This window comes from Podarcis pityusensis, assembly GCF_964106645.2.
Source record: "Podarcis pityusensis genome assembly, chromosome: 3".
NCBI lineage: Eukaryota > Metazoa > Chordata > Lepidosauria > Squamata > Lacertidae > Podarcis > Podarcis pityusensis.
In genome coordinates, this window is record NC_138026.1 from 51,707,887 (window position 1) to 51,723,385 (window position 15,499).

A 15,499-nucleotide genomic window follows, 5' to 3' on the forward strand; every position below is an offset into this window, starting at 1 on the left:
CCTGGAAGTACTGTGTGATACAGGTGAACGTTTCCAAGAATGAACTCTAATGCAGTTGCTTAGTGCTTCTTTCAGATTGTTGATTTAACTCACCCAGCTGTAATAGGTAACACTTAGAAAAGTGCTGCGCAGAGGAGAAAACTTATAAAAGCAAAAAAGAGTCATCAGTTTAGTAAATCCCCTCAATTGCCTAATCCTCCAAAAGCCCTCCAAAAGTCTTTTCAGGCTTGCTATTTTTAAAATTGAAATTATGAATGAATTAATAAGTTTTGAAATAAAATCCATTCTAGTTTGCAGTTAGCACAGAAATTTTCAAAGCTGTATACAGATGCATTATGACTCCTATTTAGAATCCATTTATAACAATACACATTACTCTTCCTAAATCTCAGGTGGATAAGTGCACACAAATCTGGGTTTTGCTGTCGTATTCCAAAACACATGTCAGAGGAAGTACTGAAAAAGAATGTGGGACAGGTGGATCTCTGGATGCTCTGCATATCCCTTTGTATGACCCCATACAACACTGGACATCAAAAGAGATTTGCAGAAGGCAAATGAAGACAAAGTGCTGTATTAAGGATTTTTCTTACCTGGTTAAAAAATCCAGCTTACTACATTTTTTAAAATCTCTGTACCCTTTGCTTGGCTATCCTGCCTGTATTTAAAAAGATTACTTTGGTTTTCACTATTGGTTTACTGTCTCCAACTTATGGCTTATTAGAACCCACAGCAATAGGATATACAGTGGTACCTTGGGTTACATACGCTTCAGATTACATACGCTTCAGGTTACAGACTCCGCTAACCCAGAAATATTATCTTGGGTTAAGAACTTTGCTTCAGGATGAGAACAGAAATCGTGCTCCGGCAGCGCAGCGGCAGCAGAAGGCCCCATTAGCTAAAGTGGTGCTTCAGGTTAAGTACAGTTTCAGGTTAAGAACGGACCTCCGGAACGAATTAAGTACTTAACCCGAGGTACCACTGTATTTTAAAACAAGATAGGTTTTCGATAGTACAAACAAGTTTCTAGAGAATGTTCTTAATCACTGATAATGTGAAATGATTCTCAATTCATTTCCTTCAAAAACGAGAATGAAAGGTGGTTTCTTAATCTTCTCCTGGAAGAAAAAGGAAACAAGCAATTGATAATTTCCAGAGTTATACATTACAGAACTGAACTGGAGGTTCCTTGACTAAAAATTAATTCACTACATTTGCTGCTGAGGAAATCCAAAACTCGTGCAAATTTATTCTACTTTTGAAGATTATGTTAAAATGCAAAGCCATATAGATCTACAGTAACTTCTGGTATGATTATAGGCTCTGGGGAAAGATTTGTAGCATAAATGCAGCTGTCATGTTAACAACTTTCTAACCTCCAAAGATATTTTTAACTCCATCCATGCAATTACAAGTATTGATTCTTTTCTTTCTATTTTATCCAAAGCTACAGTTGCCTCTGAAAAGTATAAAGTCAGCCCTTTGAAGTTCTTAACTTTTTCAAGCTATACTTTCCCTCCTATATATTTATAGAAACATCAGATACTCTAAACTGTGTCATTTAGCTTGCTTATAAGTCTCACTTCCATTTGGAAGCAGTTTTAGCACTCACACAGATCTATTTCACAGAACAAATGCTGAGCAGAAAAGACAAGGACATTTTTATATATAAGCAAATGCACTGGTCTACTCAGCAAGAGCAAAACACAGCTTTTCGATCTAGTAACAGGCTCCGAACCACATACTAGTGCCACATGGCATATAATATTTTAAAACTAGTTTTAGACTAAACGATAACTTTAGAAACGCATTCAGCGGCTTCCCATAGTACCCAAAGAGAATCAAATAACAACTCAAAGAAGCATACAGGCAACTCCCCGTTTGCAAGGGGGTTGAATTCCAAGGCACCACACGAGTTGGCAGGACGTACGTAAGACCCCCCTTCCGGTGCTGAAAACAGTGCACGTATCAGTTCTACGTGCCTCAAATGTGTGCAAATGGGGAGTTGCCTGCATCTGGTACCCAACATCTCTATCCAATTAGCATATTATGTTATTTATTAATTCATTTAATTTATGCCCTGTATCCTCAAGAAATTTCAAAGTTATCATGCCAGTTACAGGAAAAGTCAACGTATTGGTACATCAAGAATATAGGATAAATGCACCTGCAAAATCTGAAAAGTTGTGGAATTGCTTCATGTGTAACCTACCTAGCTCACAGCTCAACCTGCATTTAATCAAGCTTTGGCTCAATTTGCTTCTGTCAGTTTTGCGGTTGCATGGCAGCCTTAAATTGTTAGCTAAGCATATGATGAGGCAATCACACAACTTCACCAAGAGCCACAAGGAAAATGAAAATGCAAGCAGGGTACTTCATGTATGAGAGGAGGGTTTCAGAAAAGCATACCCAGGGCACACAGATACTACAAAGTTTCATATTGGTTGGGGAAGATATCTTTAACTATCACGGCCTTCTCCCAAGAATCTTTTGCTGTTTGGCAAAAGTTCAAAGAATTTACTTGGATTCTAGCACTGTAATCGTATACATGTTTACTCAGAAGTAAGTCCTACTGTTTTCAATGGGCCTATTCCCTAGTAAGTGTGTTTAAGATAAATGTATGCTCTTTTGGAGGACCATTCATCCTCCATAAAAGGGAGGGGATGCATGGTTACTTTTGGGGTGGGCAGGTAATGGGGAAGGTCACTCTCCTGTCGCAGGGACATGGTGTGGCCAAGAGCAGCTAAGCCTCTGTACAAAACCCCTGAAGACTGAATATAATTGTTTTTGCTGCAGCCCCAAAATTTACATGCAAAAACTTCAGTCTAGCATCAATTAGGGATTGCATCCCAGGGTTCTTTAAGAAGATGCAATTACTTTTAAATCAGTTAAAAGTTTACCATATAGCAATGCATCTAGAAGTCTTACTCAAAACATCTGTCAAAGCATAGGAAAATTGTTTTTTATTAGTTCATTAAAATATAATGTGCTTTCCCATCCAAAAACCCCTTGAAGAGGTAAATGGGGGTTAAAGCAAACTTCCCACTGAGAACTAAAATGTGAAAAGTAACCCAAATTGCCCTTTCGACCAAGGAGAAGCTAATCCTCAAAAGTTAACAGAATATCTCAGATTATCTCAAGACTGAGTTCTTTGCGTGACTCATTTGTTCTTCCAGCACAACAAAAATGCCGACAATCAGTGTTAAGTCTTGACTGTGTAGCCTGATAATCATTCCATGTCTATAGAACATACCACCACAGGAATTATTAACACATCATGGGTTGCAACATTTCCCACTTAGTTCAAGTCACCCTCCAGGTTTTTTTTCTACTTAAAAACTCTAGGCAGCTTGCAAACTCCAAATATTTTCACTATTTTCATCCAAGAAGATGGAATAACAAACCCATTGACATGGTAAGGTAAAGGTAAAGGGACCCCTGACCATTAGGTCCAGTCGTGGCCGACTCTGGGGTTGCAGCGCTCATCTCGCTTTATTGGCCGAGGGAGCCAGCGTTTGTCCGCAAACAGCTTCCGGGTCATGTAGCCAGCATGACAAAGCCTCTTCTGGCGAATCAGAGCAGCGCACGGAAATGCCGTTTACCTTCCCGCTGGAGCGGTACCTATTTATCTACTTGCACTTTGACGTGCTTTCAAACTGCTAGGTTGGCAGGAGCAGGGACGAGCAACAGGAGCTCACCCCATCGTGGGAATTTGAACCGCCGACCTTCTGATCAGCAAGTCCTAGGCTCTGTGGTTTAACCCACAGTGTCAGTCATCCCTTAACACACTATTCAGAAGCAATGCAGATGCTGCAGAGGTGTTTGCCATGGGGGGAGGGTAGAACAGCACTGAAGAAATGGTATGTGATTGTTAAAAATGAACAGACTCAACTAATCAAAGCCCATGAAATGAATCTTTTTGCCCCAGGACTGATAGGAAACTGATAGTTAGAGCTACTTCAAGACAACGCTTACCAAGAGTTACTTACCAAGACCTGCTTAATCCAGAAGATAGTGGGCCATGGTGAAAGTCCTTAAACACGTATACTTCATATGTGTGCTCAGTCACATTAAAATGTACCTGCCATGTATGCTGCCCAATTCATTTGTAAATGTAGCATGCCAGTGATCATGGCCTGGTTTTGTTAGGATGATGACATTACACATGAAAGGGAAAGCACACATGGTAACTGCATTTAAATGTAATCAGGCATATGTGAAGACTTTGCCCAGGTAAGATCATGCCTGTATAAATAAAGCCTAAGGAGAAGTTACAAAAATAGGGTTTTCTGTGTCTCTGCCTTTTGCCACCAAAATGTTTTAAAAGAACATTGTTCAGTGCCTTCACCCAAATTCTCTTCCATTTGAGGAGTATGACTTTGGACATATTCATGTCACAGGAGTAGCTGAGGGCACAGGACTTGATGATCTCTTGCTGCTTGGCTTTCCTTAGCTTTTTGCATTACATCTCCTTCTGGGCTTTTGCAGTATCTGTTCCTTACTTTAGCATCTAAAAGCTCATTCTGATGCTCTCCCTCTCCATTGCCCAGGGTTGCTGGGGGTGAGGAAGGAAGAGAAGTAGTGACAAGGACCCACCCTTACGCTAGGAAGCTCATTTCAATCTGTGGATTCATTCACTTATGGGGTGGGGGGAACTGTTGTGAATGACCCACCCAGCCTCCTATTTCAGTTTTGCTGTGGGCCCATAAACCCTCCCCTAACTTCTGCCAGTTTGCACTATCCTCACTTCTTTTTCAGTGGCACTGCTGGAATTCAAAATGTTTCACTTCCTTTTTATTTTTAATCTTTCATGTTATTCTTTATAAAGCACAGACTTCTGGAGGCTTCTCCTACCCTCACAGGGCTTCTTTGGAGGTTTTTCCTGATTCAAAAGTAAGGAAAGCCAAACAGAAAGCAACAAATGCTATCACTGAAGTAGAATAGCTATTTTCCTTTTTACAAAGCCTCTCCTCAGAAAAACTGACACCAGAGCATTGTAGTCTACTACTGGATGCAATTGCTGCCTGCTGAGTTTCCCTCGTCTTCTGTTCACAGTTTCCATCACTGGCTGAACTATTTTTATCAAGGCCATTATAACCTGCAAAAGCATGAAATGGACTTTAGTCCATTAAGGCATATACCATAATAAATTTGTCCGCTTTTAAGATTCTTTTAAGCCACAATACAATTTTGTTGTTCTTCCACATATATAAGGCTGCATACGTCTCTGGGCAAATGAACTCACGTATGTCTGCCCACCTTCTCCTTAAAAGCTTTGCTTATCTGGACTAGGGAAGTACCATCAGAAAGCTCAGAGGAAGGAGAAATTAACAGGCTAGTTATGGTTCTCTGTAACCTACTACCTCAGAAGAAATGCCTTCCAATTGCTTCCAAGAACTACATTTGAGGAAACCCCATGATGACTGACAGGATACTTGGTGCCAGTGCTTTAGTAATACCACTAACTAACTGATATATCAGTTCCTTCCCTCGTATCTTATCTATTTGTCAGATACCAAATCATAAGTCTGATTGGTAGGATGGGGGGGGGGGAGCCAGAAGGGTGCTGAGAGCTGCTGCCAGTTCAGCAACACTACAACACTGATAAGAAAATAACTACAGTGGTAGCTTGGTTTAAGAACAGCTTAGTTTATGAACAACTTGGATTAAGAATGCTGCAAACCTGGAAGTAGGTGTTTTGGTTTGTGAACTCTGCCTTGGAATAAGAACATGTTTCGCTTCCTGTTGGGTGGGTTCCATTTGTAAATTGAGTCCCCCGCTGCTATGGGAAAGCAAGCCTTGGTTTAAGAATGCTTTGGTTTAAGAACGGACTTCTGGAACAGATTAAGTTTGTAAACCAAGGTACCACTGTATTTAAATACACCATAAAATATTTGGGTAGTGAAAGCCTGTTACATGCAGAAGGTGAGCAGAAATTAGGATAAGCCATTTCCTAGCAGAGGACAGTTAATGCAAATTAATGACATACACTTTTATGTCCAAATGGGAGTTTTGTATTAGTGGCTGGTGTTAAACTGTTTAAAGATTCATTTTACCAGATGTAGGAATATATACTAAGTCAGACTATCTATACAAATTCTATCTATATAAATTCAGGTTTTTAGGCGGGGGTCTTTCCCAGCCCATCCTAGAGAGACCAGGGATTGAGCTTGGAAACTTCCTGCATGTAAAGCAAATGTTCCACCTCTGAGCTATGGCCCTTCCTAAACAAACAAGGCGGCAGCAATGCTAAGGAAAAAACAAGACTATAATTCTTCTATCGGAAAGGTTTCAAAATAAAATGAACCAAAAGCCCAAAGTTCCACACTCTTTCTAGCTGTAGAGGAAAACATGTCCTCTCAGCAGCCATTGCAAAACAAATTAATAGATTTATCACTAAAAAACAAACAAACCCCACAAACACAAATTAATTTTTGTTTTAAAATTAAATTAATGGTAGTTAGGGGCTTTGTTTTGACCTATAAAGCCTTAAATAGCTCGTACCCTTAAACCACAATACTTCAATAACTGCCTCTCCCCATATGAACCAACCTGGACCGTGTGATCATCATCTGAGGCCCTTCTTTGTGCGTCTCCTCCACATAAGGTCCAGAGGGCCTCTTCTGTGGTGGCTCACCATTTGTGAAATGCTCTCCCCAGCGAGGCTTGCCTGGTGCTGTCATTACATATTTTTAGGCACCAGGCAAAAACATTCTTCATCTTCCAGGACTTTGGCTAATTAAACAATCAATGGCCTTTTAAACTGTGGCAGGGGGTGTTATTGTTTTTGTTTGTTACTATGTTATGCATTGTTGTGTTTTTATATTGTAAACCACTGTGATCTCAGATAAAGGGTGGTATAGAAATTTAATAAATTATTATTACTATTGGAACAAAACAAGAAGTCATCTGCATGATATCTTCCACAGCTTTTCTACTTGTAAGCAAACGAGATTATGGGAGATATAGCCCCAGTCTGACACTATTCCAAGGGATCCCAGCACTATGTAAGACAGCATAGAAAGGTTAATGGTAGTTACTTTCAAAATTATAATAACATGGAGAATGCGGCTGCAGTATAAACAAAGTAGGTTCCAGAGATCATTTAGGGGTTATAGTGGACAGCATAGCTGGTTCTAGTTTTGAGAAGCCTCAGCAGTATCCCATCAGATGGGTCATCTGCCCACCAGCTTCCTCTGTTCAGTGGCAGCAGTGTTGCCCTCTAAGGACACTGAGACATCAGTAGCTGCCCAATGGTAGACCTCTATAATGTCATCCAAGTATGCAGGAGGTCAGCACTGGGACAGAGGCACTAAGCTACAGTCCTCACCCAAATTCATTAATCCCTGGCCCTCAGGCATGAAGCACCCACCACATTAGCACCCAGATAGTTTTAACGTTTTAAAAGAAATAAATTTTGTGTACCTAATATTTTATTGCTCCTGACAGTTGCCAAAGAGTACTAGCTTTGAATAATTCGTTTATGAACTGAACAGTTGTGGTATAGGCAAGCTTCCCACACACTGCTTAACCATGTGGCTTCATTAGGAAATGGAAAAGAAAAGCTTATTCAGTTTTTATGACTATTCACCCTTTAGCATCTCAGCTGAGGGGGACAAGTGATCCTATTTATGTGAGCTGCAGCCATCACGTTTTTTTGTTTTGTTTTTTGTTTTTGTGAGCTGGAAGCCACAAGCCTCGTTTAATGCAGACCAATGAATATGCCAGCCACGTTCTGAAAATGCTTATCTTAAAAATATCGGGAATTGTTTGCACTTTAAGCTGCAAGCAGATTTAGAAATACTGAGCAAATTTACTGTGTATGTGTGTGTGTATTGTATTGTATACACATTTGAAAAACACACACTCCACTATGAATGCAGGCTTTTTTTTTTCCAAGGGGAAAAAATAAGGGCAGCAATTGTTGTCTTTTGCAACAAGGATAAAATGTTTGAATATACTTTCATCAACCTCTTGATGCACTCTGCAGAAGAATACTGAGCTAAACAATGACTCAACTCTGCACTTTCCTTCTCTGTTCCTTCTGTGCACATCCAAGCCACTGCCATATTCTGCTGCTTAGTCTAGTTACTATATAACCTCTTTTGCTAGCCTCCACTCATGCCAAATACCTTGAGAATGGATGTCCTAAAGCTTTCTCTCTCTGCCACTACACTCATTACCATTGTTCCAATCCTTAAAACCTTTAAGTCTCACTATCAGTTTACAAACTGAAATGAACTGACTAGTATTTACCACTCCACCTCTGATTACGGTATTTCCCCCCTACACTAACTGTCACTGATTTGTCCTTCTCCTTTTGTCCTTCTCTCAGGAGTGCATAGCTCTATGTGCCTCTAGCCCAAATCACACCTGCATTTTCAAGCAGTTAAATTGCTATTCAGGAAATTCTCCCTGCTTCACCCCATCCACTATTCCTGTGGATTATCCAATATCCTGCTTTGGCTATTGTTACTGCCACCCTCCCCTCTTGATAGTGTGTGGAAGGTAACACTTTCCTTGTTTGCCTATCCGGTGTACTGGTCCATACTCTCCTGCAACTTGATGCAAATAGAATCCCATCATGTCATTGTTGGTGACTGTCAAGAAAGTGTTTAACTCACATTTTTGCACTACTCCTTCCTACCCACACTTCATTCGAATATTTACTCATTCTCTCTTCCCTTCCAGTTTCCTGTGAAGCTGACAACACCATGGAAAGCCCTGGTGAAATCGAAAGTTATCTTATCAGCTGTTGGTTTTTAAACAACAACATAAAATTATACATGCCCTTTTGGAAAACAACGACGAAATAGACAAGGCTTTTTCCTGACGTTATTGGTTTGATCAAAGAAGAAAGAAAGGTTTGGAAGATGCTGACACAATCATAGAAAAGGAAGCAGAATTGGGTAAAGGAGCTGAACCCCTTAACAGTAACCAAAGCGACATAGTGAGGAGAGATTAAAATGCTAAAAAACATATTCCCAAGTAAGCCAAGCTCTATGGAAAATAGTTGGTGGATCGCTAAAACTATTGCAGATTTTGAAAAAAATCTGCTCAACAGCAACACACATGAAAAATACAGAATGAAACGTGATTGTAAATCTATCTTATATGGCCAGCAATCAATTTAATAGCATTATACAGTACTGTACATCAATTAATGCTTCATTTTTGTCTTTCACACATGCAAAACAACAGTGGGAAAGAACCTCAAAAGCCCTTTTAAGCATGTGAAATCTGTCTTTTGTCTTGTATACTCCTGTCTTAAATGCCTCTTGTCACGCTTGCATCAGCCTTATCCTCTACATCAACCAAATTAGCACAATATTCTGCCTACAGATTTTTCCTTAAAGCAAAATATACTTTTGCCAAGATTTTCCTAGACCTCACATTTTCTACACACTGCTGGGTCAGCTAGATTCTACTGCATTCCCATGTAGCCTTTAACAAATCTTATCCTCTTTCCTCTATTTTCGTCTCATCTAGCTGCGTCCTTTCATTAGAAATTACATCAGTCCTGTCTACTCTGCAGCATTTCTACGATGCTGGCGCGAAGCAGATATGAAATAGTATTCAGGTCAGGAGATGGGTCCCAAACAAAGACATTCTTTGCCCAGTGTTGGAGATTCCTTAATTCCTTACTGACTAACAAGGTTGAGTATCTCCCATGCAGAGTCTACCAGCATAGTCTGTAGTCCAAAGGCTCTTCCAGACTAGCAGGTGGTATTCAAAAACATACTTGAAATTCAGGTTGTTAAATTAAAATGGATTTGGCATGCTTGCACAACAAACAAACAAACAAACAAACAAACAACAAGATGTAGAGGATCAAAAGAACACCCATCAGTTTACATGGGGAGGAGAAAAGCCAGTTCCTTTGTGACATTCACTATTGGGGTTCCTGTTGAAAGTTTCAATATATGGATTTCCATAAATTTATTTCACCTATGCTGATATAAATCTTGACCATTTGGCAGGAAGGAAGAAAACTAACTAAATAAAATTGTAGCAACTGTAATGCAAACACAATTTTTATCTCATACAAAGAGATGGATGCAACATGAATGCCTGGGCCGCCTTTTTGAGCAAGATCTTTCAGAGACCCTGATACCACCAATCTTACTGCTTTCCATACATTTTCCATTAGAATCATAGAATTAAATAATCTCTTCTTCACAAGCTGCTCCTACAGACATTTAGGCTGCAACCCTACTCACCCTTACCTGGGAATCAATCCCTAGATATAGCTCAGGCTTACTTCTAAGTACAGGATTGCGTTGCAAATCCACTGAAAATATCTCAACTATCCTGCACTACACTCTTTAAATTCACTCAAACTTGACTGTCCTTTACCAATATATAACGCATTAGAATCCTCCAGTAGCTACATCACAGTTTTAATTCAACAACAACTTGGAAAAAATGTTTGAAGACCACTAAACTTAAAGCAGTTAGCTCTGCAAAGGCATTAGTATGCTTTATGCAGACCCAGATAAGAGATCTGATTTGATTTATTCTGCATTCACATCTCTGCAACCACTTTAAAGATAGTACAGAATGAGTTTGTCATGCTGCCTTAAACCGCATTTTAGCTGCAGTCGAAGTAGGTGACGCTGAATATGTGAAGGTCCTGCCAAAAGTACAAATTAAAGGACTAGAATTGTCAACATTTTGATTACATTGTCCCAAGGCTATCCAGATTAAGTAAAAAAAGAATGTTTATGCAATCCCAGTATGTGACAGGATTGCTGTTTTCTGTGTTACACAAAAAAATTCACAAACGTGTTTCACTGCTGGAAGCTTATTTCCAATTCCAGTTTTAGACAATTAAGAGACACTAACTTGGAGTGGCAGTGGCTGATGACGATTTGCAGTGGATTGTTTTCAGTGGAATGAGCATGTGGATGCACATTTGGATAAGGCCCAAATGCTCACTCCAGTGAAAACAATGTAGTGCAAATAACTGAGCAGCACTCTGATCAATGATGCATGCCTAATTAAACAAAGGAAAATCCATGCAAAGAAACATGTTTCCATATGTGGAACTTCTACAACCTAGCTAGGATAACCATTGCATTCCCTCTGCTCAACAGGGCAGCACCTAGCCAAGGTATAAGGACTGGGGTGGGTCTCCCTGGGCTTGGCTCCAAACACCCAGCTCTGCGGGTAGGTATTTCTGGTCTCCATGTGCCCCATCTGGGAAGTGACAGGCTCAAGACCCTCCAAGAAACTACACCTGGCTTGTCTTTGGCTTTATGACTGGAGGCAGAAAAACCAGGTTCATCTTTTGAAGTTGCTGCAGTGGCACTGGCTCATGGTAGGAGCAAGGAGGGAGAGAAGTAGCTTGTTTTCTCTCCCTTTCACCCACTGAAGCCACCAGTCACAGAGGGCTGTGCTACGTTGGGATAATGCCTCCTTTACAGTTTAAAAGCAGAGGTGGCAAACCTCCAGTTCAGTGGCCGTGTGCCTCTGTGCGAGTGCAAGAGTGAGGTGTTGCCTCAAGAAGGTTGGCCAAGGCTGAAAGAAGCCATGATTTTTTTAAAAGGCTTGACACTCTTGGGGTTGGAAGTCTTGTGTGCAAAGAAATCAGTACTGGAAGATATGCAGGTACCTATGCACAATTCACAGTAGTTTCCCCTTTGCTGGCATTCTTGTAAGTTAAATGGCAGCATGTTGCCTCGTGGTTGGAAAGATTAGGAGGGGGAACTGGGACCTCAGGAATGCAAGTATCTTTTCAGCCCAAGGGCAGTGTGCATGTGCCTTCTTCTTCTGCCATATTGGTCTGTGTCTGTTGTTGCTATTGTTGTTGTTTTAAAGAAGTGAAGATTTTCCTGCACAACTCTGGAGCAGGAAGTCTGCCCTGGCACAGAGAAATATACTCATCTTCTCTTTCTGACCCATTTTATCGCTGATCATGTTAGCACATGGGACATCCACTTGTGCCAAAAACAGAAATGAACACATGCCAACTAATCAGACTAACATTATAATTTGCAGGATTTAGCCTATGGTTCCTCTGAAAAAGAAAGAAGAGGCCTGATGTTGAATATAATATCTCATATAAACTTATGCATTAACCTTCTCATACATGGGACCTATGAATTTCAAGGGTGTTCAATACTGATAATTTTATCCATAAATATGTATGGGCTTAAGTAAGCTGTTTTCTGACCTATGGAACAGTCTTTTAAAATGTGTTTTTATAAAAAGAAATGATTGTTCTTATAATTAAGTGTTCTTTTTATAACTACAGCATTAATATGTACTAGGCAACTTTATTGTGAAGATTATAAGTCTGTGCTAATATTCTGCTTTGGCCTTTTGCCCACTAGTAATAATAAACTTTTGAATTAATTTTCTGCAGGGCTACAATTTTCAATCGATTTAATTGATAGCTTTACTAAAGCTTCAATGACAGATTAAAATCAGTATTACTCCCCATTTAATCAGTGGGTTTGAGACTAGGAGCAAAACTGAACATAGAGACAGATTCAGATGAGTAGTCAAGTTGCCAAATTACACATTTCCTTGCTCAGATACATTAATTTTGGTGGCTTGCAATCATCATCTCAAATATGGGGCAAGCATCATAGCCCTGCAATGTCTCTGGTTTGGATTAAAATCCAAGCCAGTAAAGATTTTAAGTCCTCCCTTCCACCCTGACAGATGCCAGCTGCATGAGGAAAAATGCATTTTCAGCATGGCTATAACAACCTGCCATGTATCAGAGGGGTGTGGAAGGGAGGGAGAGACCTGCTGGTCCTAAGATCTGCAAAAAAGTTAAGGTGACGGAAAGTAGCTGAAGAAGGAAACAAAACATTATCGTGCTCCCAAGGACATATTTAGGAATATCATATAATCTGATTTGATTGATAATTGGGTGAGAATAAAATGAGCAATTTTCTGAGTAGAGTAATATATCTTGGTTTTTGAGCTTGATCAGGATAGTTTACCCCATCACTATAGATCAGGCTGAAAATAGCATCTTCACTAACATCAGTTGGCTGCTTTAAAAAGGAATAGTTTTCGGGTCATAGCTGAAATTACGCAACCATCACCAAAATATTATGGGCTGGTTCACATGACAGAGTAGGCCAAAATATAGTGCAGAGAGATGGCATGAATGTGTGGGCTCCCAGAGTGAAGCTCACAACCTCTTTGCTTCCTCCCAGTCCTTTTTACCATTGTACCACTTTGAACGAAGTCAAGATTTGGCTTCGCGTGTCATCCAAACTGGGACTTGTGGTTAAGCTTTCTCCTTGCTAACTGTGATCTGTTAACTTGGCAAAGTGACTGCAAGCTTTTTGCCAGGACCCCACACATTTGTGGAGCTTTGCTAAGCCATACTTTGGCTCACCATGCTGCGAGAACCAGGCCAATGTTATGTACCAAATCAAAGAATTCCAGTACATTGCCTAGTTAAGCCCCACCCTGCATAATCAATCACATGACACGGTGCACGCACACCATTTGAATGGGAATGCCCATCAACTTTGCAGGGGCCCAAGCCCCCTCAAATATTTTATTATGGGGGCCAAAGCCCCCACGGCCCCTAGAAATTGGCTCCTATGCCAAGAAGATATCAGTCCTATCCTACTGCTGCTCTTCTACTTTTGGAACTTGGATTCTGTCTGATAGTCTTTAAGATAAGGAATTGATGAGACTGATCCACTATGAATAAGCAAAGTTGTAGCTCCCCAAGAATGAAAACCTCTGTGGCAAAATGCAAGCTATTTATCCCTATGAAGCGGGGTTCTTGAAGTTCTCTTTCTCATGATAAAAATGTTAAATATTCATGGATACGCTTTCCTTCTTTTCACTGTATATCACATGAACCTCAATAGGGTTTTAAAAAAAAATTCCAATGATGTTTAAGTTTAGGAGCAGAAGGAAGAACAGGCATTCTGAGAACAAATCTGACAATATTAAGTCAATTAATACTGATCTGCCAATAAAACATTCAGCAGAGCAAAATTCCACAGAAGACTTCCAGCAGCGTCACACACACAAAACGGCACACTTTCCCACTCAGAAAATACATTAAAGCTTTTCGCCATTTTGCTCCCTTCCACACCAAAACTGACAAGTATAATATAGAAAGCAGTTGAACATTGGAAAATGTGGTTGGAGAAAACAGCAAACAGATGGCTTAGCAAGATATAGGGCTGCTGGTTTTGCTCTTAATTTTAGTTGTATTTTAAAAACATTTCTAATCACCCCAATGGATTTACAATGCTGCAAGTTAAATAGATCTTTTTATTTTAAGTGCATTGAAATGGGCACACCATACATAATAATTCTTGTATAACAAAGGTCTCTTTTTATTATTTTTAAGCACTTCAAATAAGAAACCTAATGACTTCACCACATGCAAAATATATAGCATGAGATCTTACTTGTTTAATTGCACAAGACAACTATGAACCCCATGGGAAGCACCCCACATATTTTTATCTTTTTCCCTGGGAATTTTTGTTCAAACTAGTAACAAAATAACAGTGTTCCCATATCCTTTTTTATTTTTTAAATCAGCGCAAGCCAGTGGGAACTTTGTCTTCAGTATTAACTGCTGCAGTTGGGGATCATGCAGTCCCAATGAAACAGCTGAAAAAGACTTGCCCATTTAAAAAAAACAAAACACACTCCTGCATGTGATATTTATTTATTTAATCTGCATTAAGGCACACACAGAAAGGGGGCAGCATTAAGGTGTTTAGCCATATCCTTATGACCCCACCCCACCCCACAATTTTGCATACTTGAATTTATGTTTGGATACCCTACATTGCATTCAGTGTAGCGCTATGGCGAACATTCTGTCAGTACAAGGATTTCGCCTTGCATGATGGAACATCCTTCTCCCCGCAAGTGCCCCTAAATCTGCTCTTGGGGTTTCCCAGAGCAAGAGTCTACGTGGATTTCCCCCTTGCCCTGCTTCTTTCCCAGGGAAAACCTGTTCTTTAGTGCTAAATTGGACTAAACATCAACATGGAGAGAAAACTCACAGTGGCTACTGTGAAAACAGGATGCTGAGCCAGATGGGCTCTTCTTATGCTCTTACCATGTCTGGAGAGCAATTTGGACACAGCACTGATCTCCCCAGGTTCCTTTTATCCTCTAGGCAATAAATTCAGGAGAAAGATCTCTCCTCTGTTTCCCCAACCTTTCCTCTCTGAAAGCAGGAACACTACAAATCAAGATTTCAGAATTAGTGTTCACAAGTGTCTGACTCTGAAATAATATTCACACCTACCAGTGCCGCTCAAGTTCTGAACCTGCAAAGGAACCCAATGCCCTTAACATTTATGAAACTCAAAAATCATACAGAGTTACAAATGTCAAGGCTAACGAAATACTATTTCCTGACCCTACCAATAACAGAATAGAGGAGAAAAGAAGTTTTTTGGTGGCACATAATAACCTATGTAAAAGAAAAAAATTGTTAAAGAAGACGGCATGTTTCGGCACTTTCTTGCCATGTTTCTTGTTAAAT

General features: G+C 40.0%; 1 protein-coding gene across 6 annotated transcripts in view; it reads right to left on the minus strand.

The window, feature by feature from the left end:
* The window catches only part of FYN (FYN proto-oncogene, Src family tyrosine kinase), a 117,466-nt gene that overhangs the window by 86,592 nt on the left and 15,375 nt on the right, over positions 1-15,499 (minus strand). The gene's annotated exons all lie outside the window — the stretch shown is intronic.